This window comes from Macaca nemestrina, chromosome X, assembly GCF_043159975.1.
Source record: "Macaca nemestrina isolate mMacNem1 chromosome X, mMacNem.hap1, whole genome shotgun sequence".
Lineage (NCBI taxonomy): Eukaryota > Metazoa > Chordata > Mammalia > Primates > Cercopithecidae > Macaca > Macaca nemestrina.
Genome location: NC_092145.1, coordinates 72,479,790 through 72,488,592, shown reverse-complemented (window position 1 = coordinate 72,488,592; position 8,803 = coordinate 72,479,790).

Genomic DNA, 8,803 nt, shown 5'->3' with positions numbered 1-8,803 from the left:
CTTCTCTCTCTCCCTGCTTTCTGCTTCCTTCCCTCTCTCCATCTTTCTTTTGCTGTGTCCACATATACATGCAAACACATACACATTTTTGTTTATTTATTTTAAATGAAGTACTTTAGAATTTTGACATTTCCCCCTAGACACTTCATAGGATAATTATTGCACCTGAAATATTAACATTTATTTTCCACATATTTCTAAAACATATTTTATTGTGTGTGTGTGTGTGTGTGTGTGTATGTGTGTACATTTTAAATTGAGGTTCTAATCAGATTTCTTTCATTGAATTTAGTTTAGTTTTTTTTTTTTTAGTGTCTTTTTTATTTTTATTATTTTTTTGTGAGACAGAGTCTCATTCTGTCACCCAGGCTGGAGTGCAGTGGTATGATCTCAGCTCACTGCAACCTCTGCTTCCCGCAAGTGATTCTTCTGTCTCAGTCTCCTGAATAGCTTGGATTACAGGTACATGCCACTACACCTGGCTAATTTTTGCATGTTTAGTAGAAACAGGGATTCACCATGTTGGTCAGCTTGGTCTCAAACCCCTGACCTCATGATCCGCCTGCCTCAGTCTCCCAAAGTGCTGGGATTACAGCAGTGAGCCACCACACCAGGCCAATGTAAGCAAATACTTCTTTTAAATTTTTCTAGTTTTTAAATTTGTCTTCTATGGTATTTATGTTTAAGAGACCAGAATAGTTGGGCAGAAATATCCAACATTCTGATCTTGATAACTTATTTGAGATTAGATTCAGGTTAAACATTTTTGTGAAATACATAAATGATTGATCATATCAGAAAACATATTATATCACATTATACCAGCTTTTCCCAGTTTTGGTACTGCTAAGTTTGATCATTTGATTAAATTGGTCTCTACCATATCTATCCATTTCATAGATACATTTTTTTTCTTTTGTATCTAGTAGGCAATCTTTGAGGATGGAAAACTTTTGTAAATACAGATTCCCATGTATCACACTTGGAAATGATTCTGCAATTGTGAGGTAGTCTTGGCAATCTGTAATTTTACAAAGCTATTCAAGATTTTTGATGATAATCCAATTTGGGGAATTCCTAATGCTGTAATGGTGACGTAATATCAGATGAAACTGGGATTAATTAGCACCTCAGTCATTCATTTGCTTTGGGAAATTTTACAAGTTATTTAGATTTGTTGAGCATTAGTTTTCTTGTAAAATGATGGTGATAGTATTGCCTATTACTTATAATTATTGTGAAAATAAATTAATTTAGACAATACACCAAGGCAGTTTTGTCTATTACTTGAAATATAAAAAATATTTAAATGCCAACTGTCATTAATTGTATACTTGTGGTTGGCTCTGCATGAATGATAGCCATGATAACTTATTAGAATCTTCACAGATTAATCAGAGGGAATAAATTTATCTGTATTTCTCAGAATTTCTGATCTCTTCTCCCTTTCTCTACCTATTTCCACAAAATAACAGGAATAGTGATGTTTTGCATATCATAATAAATTATTATTTTGTTCAATGTAATGACATACAGATTTTTTACCAAGCAATTTGTTACTAGCCTTTCTTGATATTTAAGGAAATTTCCAAAGTTGGACCATCACTTGAACAGTCCATTGTACATTTCTATTTAACATAGTCATTTGGTTTAGAAATAAAAACTAGCTTCTTACAGGCTAATGTTATATATTATTTTCACATTTAAAATATACCACAAATATCTACATATATGTGTTAATTATTGCATATAAAATTAAGGTTGATTCATTGCTTACTTGAATATAAAGTCCAGTAAAGAAATGGATGCAATAATTTGTAAACTAGTCACCTGGAATTAATGAAGCTGCTATTATTTTTACTTTCAAGTGTAGAATTTTTAGATTTAAAAACATGCTAGCAAGTACATTATAAGTGACAAGTTTTTACTAAGTACATTTTCAGCCTCAGCATATTTCACACACAAGATTCTAGAGCATAAAATAAAATCCCAAATCTTCATTGGAACACCATGAGCTACTGTGTTAATTTTTATCAGGCTGTGCACATTTAGTTTATTTGCTATGGGTTACAGAGTTTGCAAAAATATTGTTTGAATAGTATCTTTCAAATAATCTTCACACTGATAAGCCAGTACATGATAAAGACATGCCATTTTGACCCCCAAATGTGATATTAGGTCAGCTATTTTGAAGCAATTCTATAGACAATTTTCAAATTTGGCTAGTTCTTCAAATGTAAAAAATATATTTAGATTTAATATCCACCTTTGTATTAATGGAAACACCTTAAAATTTAAATGTTGCTATTTAGTTCTCAGCTTTATGTCAACCACTCAGATACGTTTATCCAACTGTTTCATTCAAGGAAGGTTATTCTTCCCTTCATGCTCAACTCTGTTCTGTTTGTTTGTTTTATTCACTGTCTTTATTTCGAATTAATAGTTTTTGTTTGTTTGTTTCTTGCACATTTTTTGGGTTTCTTTCCACACTAGAATTTAAGTTCCCTGAGAAAAATCACCATATTTCTCTTTTTCAGCATTGTATGTCCTGTGCTCAAAACAGAGCCTGATACAAGGGCTCAAAAATGTTTTTATGAAATGAAGGAATGAACAGATTGAAATTGCATAAGCTTACATTATGTAGAAAATTTTGGTTTACTTAATAAGATTTATTTACTCTGTTTTACTTAATTCCAAGTCTATTTCAACATATGTGGAAATTGCTATATTTATCTTTTAAAGTTAATAATTGACTTTGCATTGATATTGTTACTACAAATGTACTTAGTATGAGGATTAGTTCTCCTGTTGGCCTTAGGCTCATTGAAGAGTTGTGGGAAACTGAAGTTCAAAAAAGGAGTGTGCTACGCAAAGATATAAAACAAATTTCTGAAAGAATGAAGACTAGAACTCAGCTATCTTAATGTATGATGTATGTTAACTGCACCTATTCTTCCTTTAACTTTTTTTGATTTAGAGGTCATTAGATATATTACTATTTGCGTATTGTTGAAAAACTCAATGCACTTATGCTGACGTTTTACTATGGAGAAATAGATTAGCTTTTTACATCTTCCAAAAACATTTAATATTTAAGACATACATCTATGTCTGCATTAATCAAGCCACATCTTAAAACACATGCAACTCTTCCTTTATAAAACATTTTATTTGCTGACTTCAAGGGCTAAAACATGACAAATTGCATAGTCAAATATAATAATAATGGAGCAATATCCTGTGATTTTTTTTTTTTTTTACTTTATAAGCTGCAGCCCACACATCTTCCTAGAATTAGAAAAAATTGCTCAACCTTTTTTTTGGTGATATCACAAATCTTCCGCTATCACCGTTATGTGAATGACTCCAAAATTCGTATCTCTGGCACCCACACGTCTCCCTTCTAACTATAGCTCTTAGTAACAGATATACGAAGTTGTATATTTAAGTGTAGCTTTGAAGAAATCCAATAAAACTTGATGTCCTGATACTTTAAATTCACTATTACGTTTCCCGTTTCTAATCTCCCAAAGAAACGAGCTCTAATAACTTGCTACATCTATCTCCCTTGTGATTATTTTCTCTCCAGTTTCTCTGGCTCAAATTTTTAAATCACCTTGAATTCTCCTTTTCTCTTATTCTCTACATTTATTTCCCAAGTCTCATAATTTTCTTCCACAGTGCATTTTTTTCTTTCATCTATCTTTTCACTTATACTATGACTAAGAAAGAATTTGAGACTCAGTACATGAAGGGCTTTAAGTTACAGCCTAAGGAGCTTAGACTATTTTTGTAGGAAGCTGGGAACTAGTAATGGATTATAGTCAGAATAGCAGGGCTCTCCAATGAATGTGGCTAGTATTATCAAACAGGGTCTCATGTTCATAAAGGTCCTGTGCTTGAGTTTAATAATATATGGTTGTAATCTTTAATTCTTAACAATTTTATCTTTGGATTTGTTTTTTTTATGTAAATGAAGCTGGGCCTGGAGGCTGGAAGACTTTTTTTATGCATGATCCAGCCTCCCACAGCTTCATCATCTTTCCAGTACAATCCCTTTAGAGTTTAACCACTACTCATAGTGGTGAAATAAGTCTATGGGAGGGAAGATGCCTGACTCAACTTCTTTACCCCGACTGAGGCATGGCATGCCATTACAATAATTGGTAAGTGGAAGAACTCGGTAGCCACTGGGTCACACACAAGTGCCCAGTTGGAGGATGGGGTTTTTGGCTGTTTGAGGATCTGTACTTGTACCTCAAGTCTTCCTATACCTAAAAAATCAGTAACTTATATAGAAGGTGAAAAAAAAAAATCCTGTCAAGTCAAGAGACTTTGGAATTTAAAAAAAGTATTTATATTTTAGTACCCAAATGTCTTTTTTCTGCCTTTTGAACACTTTTAAAATTAAAATCTTGATAATATCAAAAGTTTCATAGATTCAGAGCATCACAAGTGTTAAAGCATTTTTTATTCTCAATAGTTTTACCAATGTTAAGGCAAATCTTTAAAGAGCTTATATGGCATGTCTGAGATTACTTTAAAGACATGTCTGAGACTTGAACTCAAATCTTTTGGGTCATGACCATAGAGCACTGCTTTGTGAGGTGTATTGTAATAACAAAGGAGATGGGTATCTTGTGGAGGACCATAATTGAAGGCAGGGATATTTTTTACCTCTCAAGATATAAGGAAACTAAGAATCTGTGTATTTTGAATGCAAAATATTAAAAATATATACAAGGAGAGAGAAACACTAAACATACCAGAGAAAAATGAGCTATTTGATGAAATAAAATTCTAGAAGTGAATGAGATGAATTCACTGTATATCTCATATGGTGTCCTCTCATAGAAAGAGGAAGATATATAAATTGGACTAGGAATAGGACACAGAATAGGAATAGGACAGATATAGAAATTGCTGAATGGTAGTCTCATTTCAATGAGGCCAATATAGATGAAATACAAACATTAAAACATGGTTTAAAACATTACTCTTTGACTTCCGCTTCAGACAAGATGAAGTAGACATATTTTTTCTTACACCTTCTAATAAGTACAGATAAAAACCATAAACACTGTATACAAAACAAAATAACAACAATCTAAAAGTAGGGGAGAAGACGGCAGATATACTTACAGACCTAGGAACCAGAGGAATGGCACAGTGGTGACTTCCGTGGTATTCTCTTTGCCCCATACATCCATGGTAGTATTGGAGAAATTGGAACCCTAGAAACACAAGAAGGGTGATAGCTCTTTTCTTTAAAAAAATGTTTTGCTACGTCTTTCTGGCTTCCATAGTTTCTGAGGAGACATTTGTGGTCATCAAATTGTCTTTTCCCAATAAGTAAGTTGTAATTTATCTTTTGCTGCTTTCAGCAATTTTTCTTTGCTTTTAGTCTTCATAAGTCAAACTATGATGTGTTGTTTGCTTGTTTTGAATATTCATGCCCTCCCCTTCATATTTATAAATTGAAATCCTTAACATGAAAGTGATTATGTGAAGGGGCAAAGCCTGTAGCAGGTGATTAGGTCATGGTGGTAAAGCCCTCATTAATGGAACTTGTGCTCTTATAAAAAAACTCCTGGGAGAGATCCCTTGCCACTCCCTGCCCACATGCTTACACATAGAAAAACATGACATCTATGTACCAGAAAGTGGATCATCATCAGACACTGGATGTGCTGGTGCCTTGATCTCAAACTTCCAAGTTTCTAAAACTGTCAGAAATAATTTTTTTCAGCTGTGTATAAGCCACTCAGTGTATGGTATTCAGTTATAGCTTTCCAAATACACTGACATTTAGCATAAATTTATTTGGATTTATCACGTTTGGAGTGAACTCAGTTTCTGGAATGTGTAGGTTTCTGTCTTGCCAAATTATGTGTGTATGCACACACACACACACACACACACACACACACACAGATGTACACTGATTTAATATTTGTCGGTCCCTCTCTTTCATCTATTTCTGGAAGATAAACTTAAAAGTAGTATAGAAAACGGAACTGAATTCTAAAATAAATGTTAAGGTTTTATGCAGCAATGTGGGGAAAAGAAGACAGAAATGAGAAAGAAACAAACACAAAAAAGAATGTGAAACTTGAAATCAAAAGCATCGATAATTACAATAAGCGTATGTTGTCTAAATCAAATCATCTCAATAAAAATCAAATGATCTCTGTCCAACCAAGGCACAGGGTAGAATCCTTCCTATGATTAACCAAAAAGCTCCACATTCCTATGTCAAGGACGTCATGTCTAAAACACCAAAAGCAATGGAACCAAAAGCCAAAATTGACAAATGGGATCTAATTAAACTAAAGAGCTTCTGCACAGCAAAAGAAATTACCATCAGAGTGAACAGGCAACCTACAGAATGGGAGAAAATTTTTGCAATCTACTCATCTGACAAAGGGCTAATATCCAGAACCTATAAAAGAACTCAATCAAATTTACAAGAAAAAAACAACCCCATCAAAAAGTGGGCAACGGATATGAACAGACAGTTCTCAAAAGAAGACATTCATACAGCTAACAGACACATGAAAAAATGCTCATCATCACTCGCCATCTGAGAAATGCAAATCAAAACCACAATGAGATACCATCTCACACCAGTTAGAATGGCAATCATTAAAAAATCAGGAAACAACAGGTGCTGGAGAGGATGTGGAGAAATAGGAACACTTTTACACTGTTGGTGGGACTGTAAACTAGTTCAACCATTGTGGAAAACAGTGTGGCGATTCCTCAAAGATCTAGAACTAGAAATACCATTTGACCCAGCCATCCCATTACTGGGTATATACCCAAAGGATTATAAGTCATGCTGCTATAAAGACACATGCACACGTATGTTTATTGCGGTACTATTCAGAATAGCAAAGACTTGGAATCAACCCAAATGTCCATCAGTGACAGACTGGATTAAGAAAATGTGGCACATATACACCATGGAATACTATGCAGCCATCAAAAAGGATGAGTTTGTGTCCTTTGTAGGGACGTGGATGCAGCTGGAAACCATCATTCTCAGCAAACTATCGCAAGAACAGAAAACCAAATACTGCATGTTCTCACTCATAGGTGGGAACTGAACAATGAGATCACTTGGACACAGGAAGGGGAACATCACACACTGGGTCCTATTGTGGGGAGTGGGAAGCAGGGAGAGATAGCATTAGGAGATATACCTAATGTAAATGACGAGTTAATGGGTGCAGCACACAAACATGGCACATGTATACATATGTAACAAACCTGCACGTTGTGCACATGTACCCTAGAACTTAAAGTATAATAATAATAACAAAAAAAGAAAATTGAAAACAAAAAGCTCCACATTCATTTTGTAGTTTTATACTTTATCTCTGGACTATAATATAGATAGGTAGAAAGGCCTATGTTCAACAAAGTATGTATGTATTCCACAGAATAAGTTTAAAGCAGGTAAGAGGAGTACAGATACACATAGAACAAAAAAGTAATTGCTTACATCTGAATTTCAAAATACGTGTTTTAATGTTTACAACATGGCTAGTTTTCTGTTCTTTTTTTGTTCCCAAGCTTTTAAAAAACATTAATGATGAAAACCTGATATAGTGAGCACAAAGTAACCTTTAAGTAAAAATCGCAAGAGTGCGACAAGGGTAAATGTGTCATGAAGTTAAAAAATCTTTTCCATTGTAGAGAAGAGATAACTAAAATATCAAAATGGAAGGATAGACTATGGTTATCCTGTTGTGGAAAGAAGTAATATGATAGAAATAACTAGATAAGAGAAATATTGTATCATGAGGATTCTTACTTGTTCACTCCTGCATAGTCTTCATGAACATGAATTCACATTCTATACGGCATCTGAAAAAAGAGCAGAAACAGTTGCATATGTTTTTTCTGGTTATGTATCTAAGATTATATGTGATTTCTCTGGGTTTGTACTCTTATGTAGTTGATGAAGATACTCTCACAATTCTCAGTGTGAGGACAGAAAGTTAGTTAAATTACAAACAAACAAGCTTTGTTTGAAATAAGAGATCATCATGGTGAGGGGGGAACTGTGACATATTAAAGAAGGTCAATGGGAAAGCAGTCCAAATCAGAACAACAAAGGAATCACAGCCAGCTCAATATGTTTCAGTATAATTGCCTTTGAACAGAAAGGTCCAAGGCAAAAACAAATAAACAAGAGTTTGACTATAATGAAAAATAAAAATGATTACACTCATCACCAGTAGTGAGCGCTTCAGAAGCAGTTGAAGGAAGAAAAAATGTTAATGTCTAAAGCATAAACAAGGTCAGGTGTACGGGAGTGAGCAGAGAAAATAGCACACACAGAAAAGACCTTATTTTTCAATGTCATGAAGATATATGAATTCCTATTTTTTAACTAGGACAAACAATCCCAAAGAAAAAGAAGTTTTAAATTGAAAGAATTGATGATACTTTCATGGCAAACCAAGTGTTCTTCAGCAGCAGTACGACTTTCTACTTGAAACAACTAAGTAATGGTTAAATATTTAGGCTGTGGAGTTAAACTACAGCATTAGAGTTTACCTCTTGGCTATGTCACTTGCAAACGAGTTTTTGTTTGTTTGTTTATTAGTTTTTAACTAAAGAAAGCTCTTCTTTTTTTTTTCTATCGAACATTTATTTTTTATTTTTTTTATTTTTTATTTTTATTATACTTTAAGTTCTAGGGTACATGTGCATAACGTGCAGGTTTGTTACCTATGTATACTTGTGCCATGTTGGTGTGCTGCACCCATTCACTCATCAGCACTCATCAACT